This window comes from Schistocerca cancellata, chromosome 2, assembly GCF_023864275.1.
Source record: "Schistocerca cancellata isolate TAMUIC-IGC-003103 chromosome 2, iqSchCanc2.1, whole genome shotgun sequence".
Classification (NCBI taxonomy): Eukaryota; Metazoa; Arthropoda; class Insecta; order Orthoptera; family Acrididae; genus Schistocerca; species Schistocerca cancellata.
In genome coordinates, this window is record NC_064627.1 from 732,085,527 (window position 1) to 732,096,864 (window position 11,338).

Consider the following 11,338-nt stretch of genomic DNA (forward strand, 5'->3'; position numbering starts at 1 on the left):
CAGGAACACTCTTCTGAGTCTAAACACTTCCGCTGGCCACCAAACCTACACATGAACATTACTGATCATATCTGGGATTCCTTGGAACATGCTGTTCAGAAGAGATGTCCACCCCCTCGTACTCTTACGGATTTATGGACAGCATTGCAGGATTCTTGATGTCAGTTCCCTCGAACAGTATTTCAGACATTACTTGGGTCCATACCATTTCGTGTTGCGACACTTCCGCGTGCTGGCGGGGGCCCTATAGGCAGGTGTTCCAATTTCTTTGACTCTTCATTATAACTGAATTATTTAATTTTATCCAAGATACGGACAAAAATGTGCTGGAGAAGTCAGCTATATCACTTAAGACCTTTTAGTAATCAGTGGATGCAGTGAAGTCTTCCTCAGAACTCTTTGATGTTATGAAAAAAAGACTCTTCCCGTAAACCAGACATAATTACCTTAAATTTCCCTTAGTGCATATGTGTGTGAAACCTCAGTAACTTACGTGTATGCTTTTAAGGAAATTCCGTAGCATTATTTACAGGAAGTTGGAGCTATATTTGTAATGTTGCTGATAGTAAGACCAAGAAACCTGCTTTAACTGTACGCAAATAATTTACTAAAGCCCTATAATATAGGGGGCTGCCAAATGAAAACTAAACACCCATCACAATGTGACCATGGAATGGTTCCATTCCAAAGTAATCATCAAACACGTTAAGACATTTATCCTGCTGGGAGACGAGACGAGCAGTTACTGTTTCTTAAAAAAAGGTCTTCCGCTGACGAATCCACAACTGCACCTGATTTTGCACTTCCTAGTCCGGCTGAGAGGTACGTCCACGCATGCCGTCTTCAGGTCGCCAAAGATACGAAAATCACACGATGAAAGATTCGGGCTGTACGAAGGGTGTTGGCTGGCTCTGAGCACCATGGGACTTAACTTGTGACGACGGGGTCAGTGATTTTCTCTGCCTCGTGTTGACTGGGTGTTGTGTGATGTCCTTACGTTAGTTAGGTTTAAGTAGTTCTAAGTTCTAGGGGACTGATGACCATAGGTGTTAAAGTCCCATAGTGCTCAGAGCCAACTTAACTTCCGAGGTCATCAGTCCCCTACAACTTAGAACTACTTAAACCTAACTAACCTAAGGACATCACACACATCCATGCCCGAGGCAGGATTTGAACCTACGACCGTAGCCGTCACGCGGTTCCAGATTGTAGCGCCTAGAACCGATCGGTCACTCAGGCCGGCTCGAAGGGTGTTGCAGTGTTCCCCAATCAAATCGCAACCTTCGTCCGATTGGCAGTATGGGGGTGAGTGTTATCGTGATCTTCTTCGACTGCTGAGGTCCTATGCTCGTCGAGTTCCTCGAGCGTGGAACTAGAAGTGCAGTGAGTGTGCAGCGCTATGAAGACACTCTGCAGACTTTGCGTAGCGCTATAAAGTCAAAACGCCCAGTAATGCTGTCATGTCTCATTGCAAGATAACGCCCGCCACCACACTGCCAATGGGACGAAGGCTACTCTTCAGCGTTTTGGTCGAGAAACACTGCAACATCATCCGTACAGCCCGGACTTTCACTGTGTCGTTTTCGCATCGTTGGCGGCCTCAAGGAAGACATGAGCGGACATCGGTTTCAGTCGGACGAGGAAGTGGAAGTGCGGGGTGCGATTGTGGATCCGTCAGCGGCCGACCGCGTTACACGAAACAGGAATTGATCGTCTCGCCTCCCAGTCGAATAAATATCTTGATGCGTGCGGTGATCACTTTTGAATGGAACCATTCCATGATTCCGTTGTAGCAGGTGCTCAGTTTTCATTCGCCTGTCCCTCATGATATTCTGTACCCTGTAAATGTAGTTGACAAAGCCTATCCGACAAGCTGAACGAGTTTTCTTCGTACACAACGAGCAGACTTTCGGTGCTTACTTAAGCTTCTGTGAAATTTTTTACTGTTTACTATCAATATCCATACAGTTTGGCTACTGACATCTATTTTATTCCGTATATCGTCCTAGACAGTCACAGGTTATTGCAAATGATGTGTAATTCCTCCAGAAGAAAAATTGGTTAAAATTATATACAATTTTTAGCGTGGAAGGCAATACACATGTTACGGAATATTATCAAGTAAAAGGCTAAATAAAGGCCGAATGTTTCGTGGTATAAAATTCTAAACGCAAAATGCTCCAAAAGGAGCTCACAGCTGGACATCGTTCAAGTTTTAATCTTCCACAAAATACTATCGCTGTAAATGGAACGCTGTAGGATAAAGACATCAGACCTTGAGGAACATTTCCTACTTGCTTGTTCTTTTGCGTCCTTAAGAGCTATTCATTAAGTTACAAGAAGCAATTTCCCGGCTTCTCTCTTTCTTTCTACTCATCAGCGGGTAATTTACGTCCTAAAGCTTTTTCATTTCCTCCTTAATTATGCAGAAGCAGCAATAAAAATATTCTTTTATTAACATCATCGACCAAAGTAATGTCTTTCGAATATGCCGCTAAGATGTGCTTTTACATTTTTGCACTCAGGTTCTGACAATAGCATCTTTTTACACATAAGGCAATGTTGACAGGGTCTGCGACAGGTAGAAGTCCGACGTGGATAGCTGTCATTGTGGGACTATTCCTTTGTGCCACCAAATGAATGGTCGTACAAGTAGAGCGAGCATTTCTCTGGCGCACATGAATCTGTTGGGTCATTATGTGCTTCTAGTCTTCCAGCCATTAAAAATTGCTCACCATGCAGGCGCCGTGAAACAAAAACTTCAAACTGGCATTATGTGTACTACATGATTCGATATGGAAATGACTAAGTTTTGATTGCATACAGTAGGTAAGAGGAACCGCAGCTGCATTTCCTGTGCAATGAGAAGTTATGCAGTGGCTTTCTCCGTCAGTTATCTCAACTGATTGTCGTTTGTGAGAAGATAATTTTCAGCCTTAAGTAAGATGGAAGAACCTCAACCATCAGGGGTCGGAATTCGAAGAAAAAAAAATGGTTCAAATGGCTCTGAGTACTGTGGGACTTAACATCTGTGGTCATCAGTCCCTTAGAACTTAGAACTACTTAAACCTAACTAACCTAAGGACATCACACACATCGATGCCGGAGGCAGGATTCGAACCTGCGACCGTTGCGGTCACGCGGTTCCAGACTGAAGCGCCTCGAAAAGAGGCAGAATTTGTGTAGGTACCTATATGGTTTATACGCATAGACAAATGAGATGTGTTAACTCCTAAAAACGTCATTTGCATGCGCCAAACATATATTAATTCGTATTACTTCGCCTTAATGTAATTTGAGAGGGTGGCGGAAAAATTAAAAACAATGCACCTTCAGATTTTTTACAACACCTCTCTTGTTTTATTGCTTGTGACATGGCTCTTCTGCTCTGTTGTGTGGTGTTCAGACGTATTTTTGCTCTTTATGTGTCCAACAATTACAAAGTGGATAGTTCGTGACAGAAAAGTATTTCAGTCCTACGAGCTTCAAGTACATATGATCCTTTCTATGCGCACCATGAACCATTGCAACAAATCTTCGGATGTACGGGAATAATCTCAAGAAGACGACCGCCGCTGCGTCATCGCCATTGTTGTAGTACGAGAGGGAAGAGGTAATTATCATTAATTGGACTTTCAGAAGATTGAAAGCAGTGCCTATCCTCATATCCTGCATGGTGTTTGTGTAAAAGAAAAATAACTTTACCAATCGACACAGGTGCTGCTGAGTACGATACTATCATTATACCTTTCTCTCTGATCAAATTAATTGCGTTTTTATACAGATCATGGCCCGAGACTGAGATTTACCGTTCCGCGATATTGTTGGTCACATTGGTTCTGATTCCACGACAGTTATGGGTATATGAAGTTGACAGATTCGAGGTAGCATCTTTGACTAATATTCATAGCGCCCTGGCTGCCGAGTTTGAACCTAGCCACTGCATAATTTATGAATAAAAGTCATTACCAATAACGGCCTAAGACTTCCGGCAGAAGAAGTCACCCTTGTTTTGCCAACGACATTGACGAAGAGGGCAGAAGAGCGGGGAGCGGTTTAGGACACTCCCCTGCCCTTGGGGTGGGAAACAGCATCTATGGGTGGGAGACTCAGGAACTCTCAACGGAATGACGACGCTGCAAGCAATAGAAACCACTTCAATAGAGACACAGAAAGTGTACCCACAAGACAGGGGATCTACATGTGACCCATAACTGGAAAGCGTCATGATGAGCTGTCCACTGGGAAAACATTTCGTACTATTGCCCCATTCGGGTCTTCCGGAGGAGATTTCAGAGGCGAAGTGATGATGAGAATAAGATGGAATAACCAACTACGGGATAAAATACTACGAGTTTGAAACTGGAATGTCGGAAGTTCAAACGTAGTAGGAGAGCTAAAAATTCTGACAAGGGAAAGACAAAGGCTCAATCTAGACACAGAAGGGGTTACTGAAGTGAAATGGGCGAAGACAGGGATTTCTGGTCGGATGTTTATAGGGTACAACTAACAGAAGCAGAAAATGGTATAACGGAAGTAAATTCGTTATGAATAGGAAAGTAAGGTAGACAGTGAGCTACTGTAACACTTCGGCGAAAGGGCTGTTCTCATCAGATTCGACAGCAAACCAACGTAGACAATGGTGGTTCAAGTATACATGCCAATGTCGCAAGCAGAAGATGAAGAGATAGAGTAAGTATATGAGAATACTGAACGAATAATTCAGTATGTTTGTGGAGATGAAAATCTAATGATAATCGTGGACGGAGTGCGGTTGTAGCGGAAAAAATAGAAGAAAGTTTTACCCAAGCATATGTGCTTGGCGGTCGGATAGAGAGAGGAGAAAGACTAGTTGAGCTACGCAATGAATTTCAGACGGCGATAGCGAAGAAACAGTTGAATAATCACAGGAGGAGAAGGAGGTATACTTGGAAAAGACCCGGAGTTACGGGAAAATTCCGGCTGGATTAAACCATAGTCAGACAACGGTTCCTAAGTCAGATACTCGATTGTAAGGCGTTTTCAGGGAAAGACAGGAATATGACAACATAAATCCCTTGGGAATGAAATAAATAGGATTTGGAAAGAAGAAACGGCAAAATGCTACTGGAAAAACCAGGAGAAATCGAAAAAGAAATGATCGCCGGAACGACTTACTGAACAATTTATAGAAAGGGCTCAAAAACCTACAGGGGAATTAACAGCAAGTGCTATAGCATAACTGTTCAGAGCAAAGGAGAGTGAAAATAGGTGGAAAGAGTGCACTGAAGACCTCTTTTAGTGGGATGACTTCTCTGAGGACGTACCAGAAGAAGAAATAGGAGTCGACTGGAAGATGCAAGGTAACCAATATTACAGTCAGAATTTAAAAGAGCTCTTGGTCCAAAAAATGGCTCTGAGCACTATGGGACTCAACGTCTGAGGTCATTAGTCCTCTACAACTTAGAACTAGTTAAACCTGACTAACCTAAGGACATCAGACACATCCATGTCCGAGGCAGGATTCGAACCTGCGACCGTAGCGGTCTCGCGGTTCCAGACTGCAGCGCCTAGAACCGCACGGCCACTTCAGCCGGCAAAAGAGCCCTTGAAGACATGCGCTAAAACAAGGCAGATGGGATAGATACCATCCATCGGGATTTCTAAATCCACATGGGAAGCGGATATCAAATGACTACTCCAGTTGGTGTGCAGAAGCCATGAAAAGGCATCACACTTTCGGAAAAATATCATTACATAATTCCGAGGATAGCAAGAGCAGAGAAGTGCGAGAACTGTCGCACAATCAGCTTAAAACCTCATGCATTCACGCTTACTGACGAGAATAATATATAGATGAATGACAAAGGAAACTGGTGATATGTCAGTTGACGATCTGTTCGGCTTGAGGGAAGATAAAGGCACCAGCGAGGCTTATCTGACGTTGCGACTGATAATGGAAGCAAGACTGAAGAAGAATCAAGACACGCTCATAGCATTTGTGGATGTAGAAAAGAGCTGGATAATGTTAACTGGTGCTTCATATTAGAAATTCTGAGAAAAATTGGGAGAAGCTGTAGGGAAAGACGGATAATGTAGAAAATGTACAAGGATCCAGGACGAACGATAAGACTGGAAGGCCAAGAATAATGTCCTCGAATTAGAAGTGTGCAAGACAGTGACACCCACTCTCACCTGATGAAGCAATGAGAGAAATAACAGGGTTTCAAGAGTGGGAAATAAATTCATGGTGAGAGGATATCTATGATAAGATTCGCTATGCACAGTGAACGTGAGGAAGATTTACAGGAAATATGAATGGAATGAATGTACTGATTGTAGACAGAGTGTAATCTGAAAAGGAAAACAAGTATGAGAAGTAGCAGAAATGAAAATAAGAAGAAACTTAACATCAAAATTGGTGGTCCGGAAGTAGAAGAAATTAAGAAGTTCTGCTACCTAGGCAGCAAAATAACCCGTGAAGGACGGAGCAAATAAGACATGAAAAGCAGACTAACACAGCCAACGAGGTCATCGCTGTCCGGCAGGGGGGGGGGGGGGGGCTATGGGGGCTATAGCCTCCTCCCCCCCCCCCAATGAAGTATCATATCACTAGATAAAATGACTTGAGAAATCAGCGAATATATTACTCCAACAGATTAAATAATTTCTTTATAATTATATAGCAATATAGGTTGCAATGCATTTCAAATACATTTTAACAAAAGAATAAGAGCGGCAAATAGGTTACTATCTAAACCAATAAATATCATTTAACTTAAAATGGGCGCAATATTATTTATTAATTTACATTTTTTACGCTGAACTCCAACACAGTTACCAAAAACTAATTTAAGCTAGACCAAATGTTACGAATTTGTCGGTGGAGGACCCCAATTCTCCTTTTTTTAAGCGGTATTCCATTCCCCAAAAGCTCCTTCCCCCCATTAGCCCCCCCCCTCCCTTGACCGACTTCTAGTATCGCCCCTGTTCCTGTCCAATAGAAGTCTACTAGAATCAAACACTTATAGCGCGGTTGAGAGTACAGGATCGTAGAGCCACGTCACTTAACAAGAATCACGAGAAATTGGCTTACTTGCAGCGAGGCACAAGGACAGTGTGACGACGTCTGGACTGTTAGCACTTCGTCCATTTTTGGGACTAAGCGGGAAATCCGGATTCGAGTGCTGGTCCGCCACAAATTTTTATTGTCGTCATACAGATCAACAGCTGCTGATTGTGCTTATTTGCAATTACGAAAACATTTAACGTGTTTCATATCGGCTGTAGTCGCCACGGTGCATGTTACTTTGACAACGGGCACGCTAAACACTGAGGAACCATCGTGATTCGTCAGACTACACTAGACGCTTTCAGGGTGCTACTGTCCTTTATGCTGCTTGGCACGGTGGAGAAGCACTACTTATTAAGTCAATGTAAGCAATGGCTTTTCGCAAGGTACACCGACATGTTTCCTCGGCAATTGATTGAATTTGACCAGCTTTCGCTAGCAACAGCAATTAATTTTGGGTTTAAAACAGATTGAATGAGTAAGGTGTGACAAAAATCTGCGGTTGTTGCTGGTTAGGTTTCTTCTGCTACCACTATTTATACGGTCTGTTATGTGCAAGTGCTACACGATTCCTTTTGTGGACACAGCGAACAGTCCGATTTGCTACACCAACAAATCGCGTAACTTCATTCATTGTGTGGTCATAGGTGCTTGCAAACACGATTGCTTCTTTCTACAACGTGTCTTCACTGCAATGATTACAGACATCCGACTGACACATAAACGCCGCTGCACTGTCATTACTTACGTCTGTGATGGAGGTTCCTATGTCGGCTAACTGCGAGCCCTGCACCATATATAACATTCGGGAGCAACCAGTGTGCCCTTATGAAAGGTAGCTGATAAATTGCATTAAGTCAACATGCACAACTGTCATATCCAAAGTAGTCATTTCAAGAACTCTGTGTGCATTTGCCATAGTAGTTATAATGTTGAAGAAATGACAATTTTGTAGTATTAATTTACAGGGTGACGGTTACTGACCTGTATAAAAAATCTTAAATTAGTTACAAACTGTGGTGTGCACACACTCTGTTCCACATGTAAACATCACTAAAGATGTTCGGCTTTAGGTTATGAGATGTTCGATATGCCCGCCGTCATTGGCGATAACGTGGCCCAGACGAACAGAGCATTTTAGCACGACCTGCAGAAGTGTCGGTATATCGATGTTGTCGAGGACGTCTTGAATGACTGTTCTCAACTCAGAAATGGGTTTGGGGTTATTGCTGTACACCTTGCCTTTAATACAGCCCCGCAACAAGGAGTCGCATGTGTTCAGCTCCGGAGAACATGGCAGCCAACCGAGCCCTATCATAGTGGCGAGGATTGGTCTCCAAAGTACTCCTCCAGGTCATCAAACACTGTTCTGCTCCGATAGGGCCAAGCTCCATCTTGTATGAACCGGATCTTGTCGAAATCAGGGTAACTTTAGATAATGGGGATGAAATCATCTTCCAAATCTTCATGTAACATTCGGTAGTCACCGTGCCATCAAGGAATGTCGTACTGATTATTCCGTGACAGGACATTGCACGCCACACAGTCGCCCGATGAGGGTGAAGGACTTCTCGATCGTGAGATGCGGAATCTCAGTCCCCCAAATGCACCGATTTTGATTACTGAGAAACCCATCCCAGTGAAAGTGGGCTTCGTCGCTAAACCAAACCATGCACGCGCATACTAATTCCATCTTGCCTCGCGGCCAACAGTGCAGTTTGAAAGTCCTAACTCAAACCGTTCGGAAGTTATGACGATTTTATTTCATATAATCAAGAATTGTCTATTTAAATTAGTTTTATAAGTTTAATAACCAATACACTTCGTGATTGATAGTGAAACACAGTCATGTAACAATATGTGATGATTAGTGTATTCTAGATCCTGAAAGACATAAATATCACCGGCGGAAGGCAGATCTAAGTATGCATCGCCGCTTCCGTATCTTTATAGTGTGCTGATGTCAGTTTCCGAGCCGTTGACTAGTCACACGCGTCAGTTGTTGCTGCTAATTATGATACACTGTACATATAAAGACTTAGGACAACAGCTAACACAGTGCTACGACAGGGGACGAAATGGAACTACACGGCCTTTGGACAACAAAGCGCTGACAACGAGGACTCGCCCCGGAAACTATCTGTGTCAGCGATAGAAAAAATACAGATCCTGACATTTAAAGAAAATGCAAACACTTAACAGTGACACAGCACTGTATTGGTAATTCTAACACGTTTCACCACAGAGTGAACGCTCAGTAATTGCAGTACATATGAGCGGTCTGACGCGGTTTCCTTTTCTACAGTTAAGCCACTGGATCCACACATTGTCTTTTACCCATTTAATAGCACAACTATTCACTATATTTCTATACACATACTTCTCACCAGTTCGTCGACCTCATAGGTGACTAACATGATGTGGCATCATGCTTACGTTGCACATTTCGCTCACGAACACGAGTGACAGTTATTTTTTAATAGTAGACTGGAAGTAGAAAGCCTGGTATACCACCACCTTGTTTCCTCGATCTAATGCACTTTGATTTCTTGTCGTGCACTCGGATTAATATTGTGCGAGAAATCCGAAAAGACGGAACGAGGGCATACAGCAGAAATCTGCATAGAAGGTGACACACGCAATTTTGAACAACTGTTGTAAATGTAGCATAGTGTACAAGTTGTGCAAGTAAACATCGTCGGATGCACACGAATTGTAAACATGAAGTTTGCTTATTTTCCCTTTAGATTTGGGATTCGTTTTTTGGAGCACATGCTACTTGTCTCAAATTGAAACATTTTGCCTTCTTCACCAACCCTGGATGTTGGCATCATTACGTATGTACAGCACTAAACTCTCGTACTTAATTGTATCAAGAAAAATTACTGTTTGAAAGACTAGTTTGCGTACAGCATAACTTAAGAAAAAAACTCATGATGAACTATTCCTGCCATTTAGCCACGTAAGGTGGTTCACCCAAAAATATTTTGAAGGGAAACGTCTTTGTTGGTGACTTTGTTGAATTCAAGAGGTAACTAGATATGGAAGGAAAGACGCGTTGTATCATAGTTAACTTACCTTAACAATAATTTATACTTCAAATATAATTAATACACTTTAACCAATAATAATAAATATATTGTAAACTTATAATCATTATGAATTTGTGGAGATTGTTGATAATGGTAAATTATGGTACCAGCGGTAGAATTTTTGGTAACGACTGAAATACACACATAAAAGTTTTCCATCAACACGGTTCCCGGAACTCGTGATGATAGACGTTGACTGTGGATATTGTATCACAGACACAGTCCCTCTGACTTTTCAGAGATGTCACTAAACCCACCCAAATATGTAAACAACCATGCATGAGCAACGCCTATTAGACAGAGGGAGTCCGACAGCCGATCAGTTCCAGTTATTCCACCTTGGAGGAGGCACAAGGCTCGTGTTTTCTGTAGTTCAACCATGCCTAGACGGTCAATACCGCGGTTCGATCACGTCCGCATTGTTACTTTGTGACAGGAAGGGCTCTGAACAAGGGAAGTGTCCAGGCGTCTCGGAGTGAACCAAAGCATTGTTTTTCGGACTTGGAGGAGATACACAGAGACAGGAACTGTCGATGACAAGCCTCGTTCAGCCCGCCCAAAGGGCTACTGTTGCAGTGGATGACAGCTACCAAGGGATTATGGCTTGGAGGAACCCTGACAGCAATACCATGTTGAATAATGCTTTTCGTGCAGCCATCGGAAGTCGTGTTACGACTAAAATTGTGTACAATAGGCAGCATGATGCGCAGCTTCACTCCCGACGTCCATGGCGAGGTCCATAGTTGCAAGCACGACACCATATAGCGTGTTACAAATGGGCCCAACAACATACCGAATGGGCCGCTCAGGATTGGTATCACGTTCTCTTCACCGATTTGTGTCGCATATGCCTTCAACCAGACAATCGTAGGAGACTTGTTTGGAGGCAACCCGATCAGGCTGAATGCCTTACATATACAGTCCAGCGAGTGCAGCAAGGAGGAGGTTCCCGGCTGTTTTGGGGTGGCATTACGTGGGGCCGACGTACACCGCTGGTGGTCATGGAAGGCGCCGTAACGACTGTACGATACGTGAATGCCATCTTCCGATAGATAGTGCCATCATATCGGCAGCGCATTGGAGAGGCATTGTTCTTCAATGACGACAATACGCGCCCCCCTCGTGAACATCTTGTGAATGACTTCCTTTAGGATAACGACGTCTCTCGACTAGAGTGGCCGGTATGTTCTCCAGA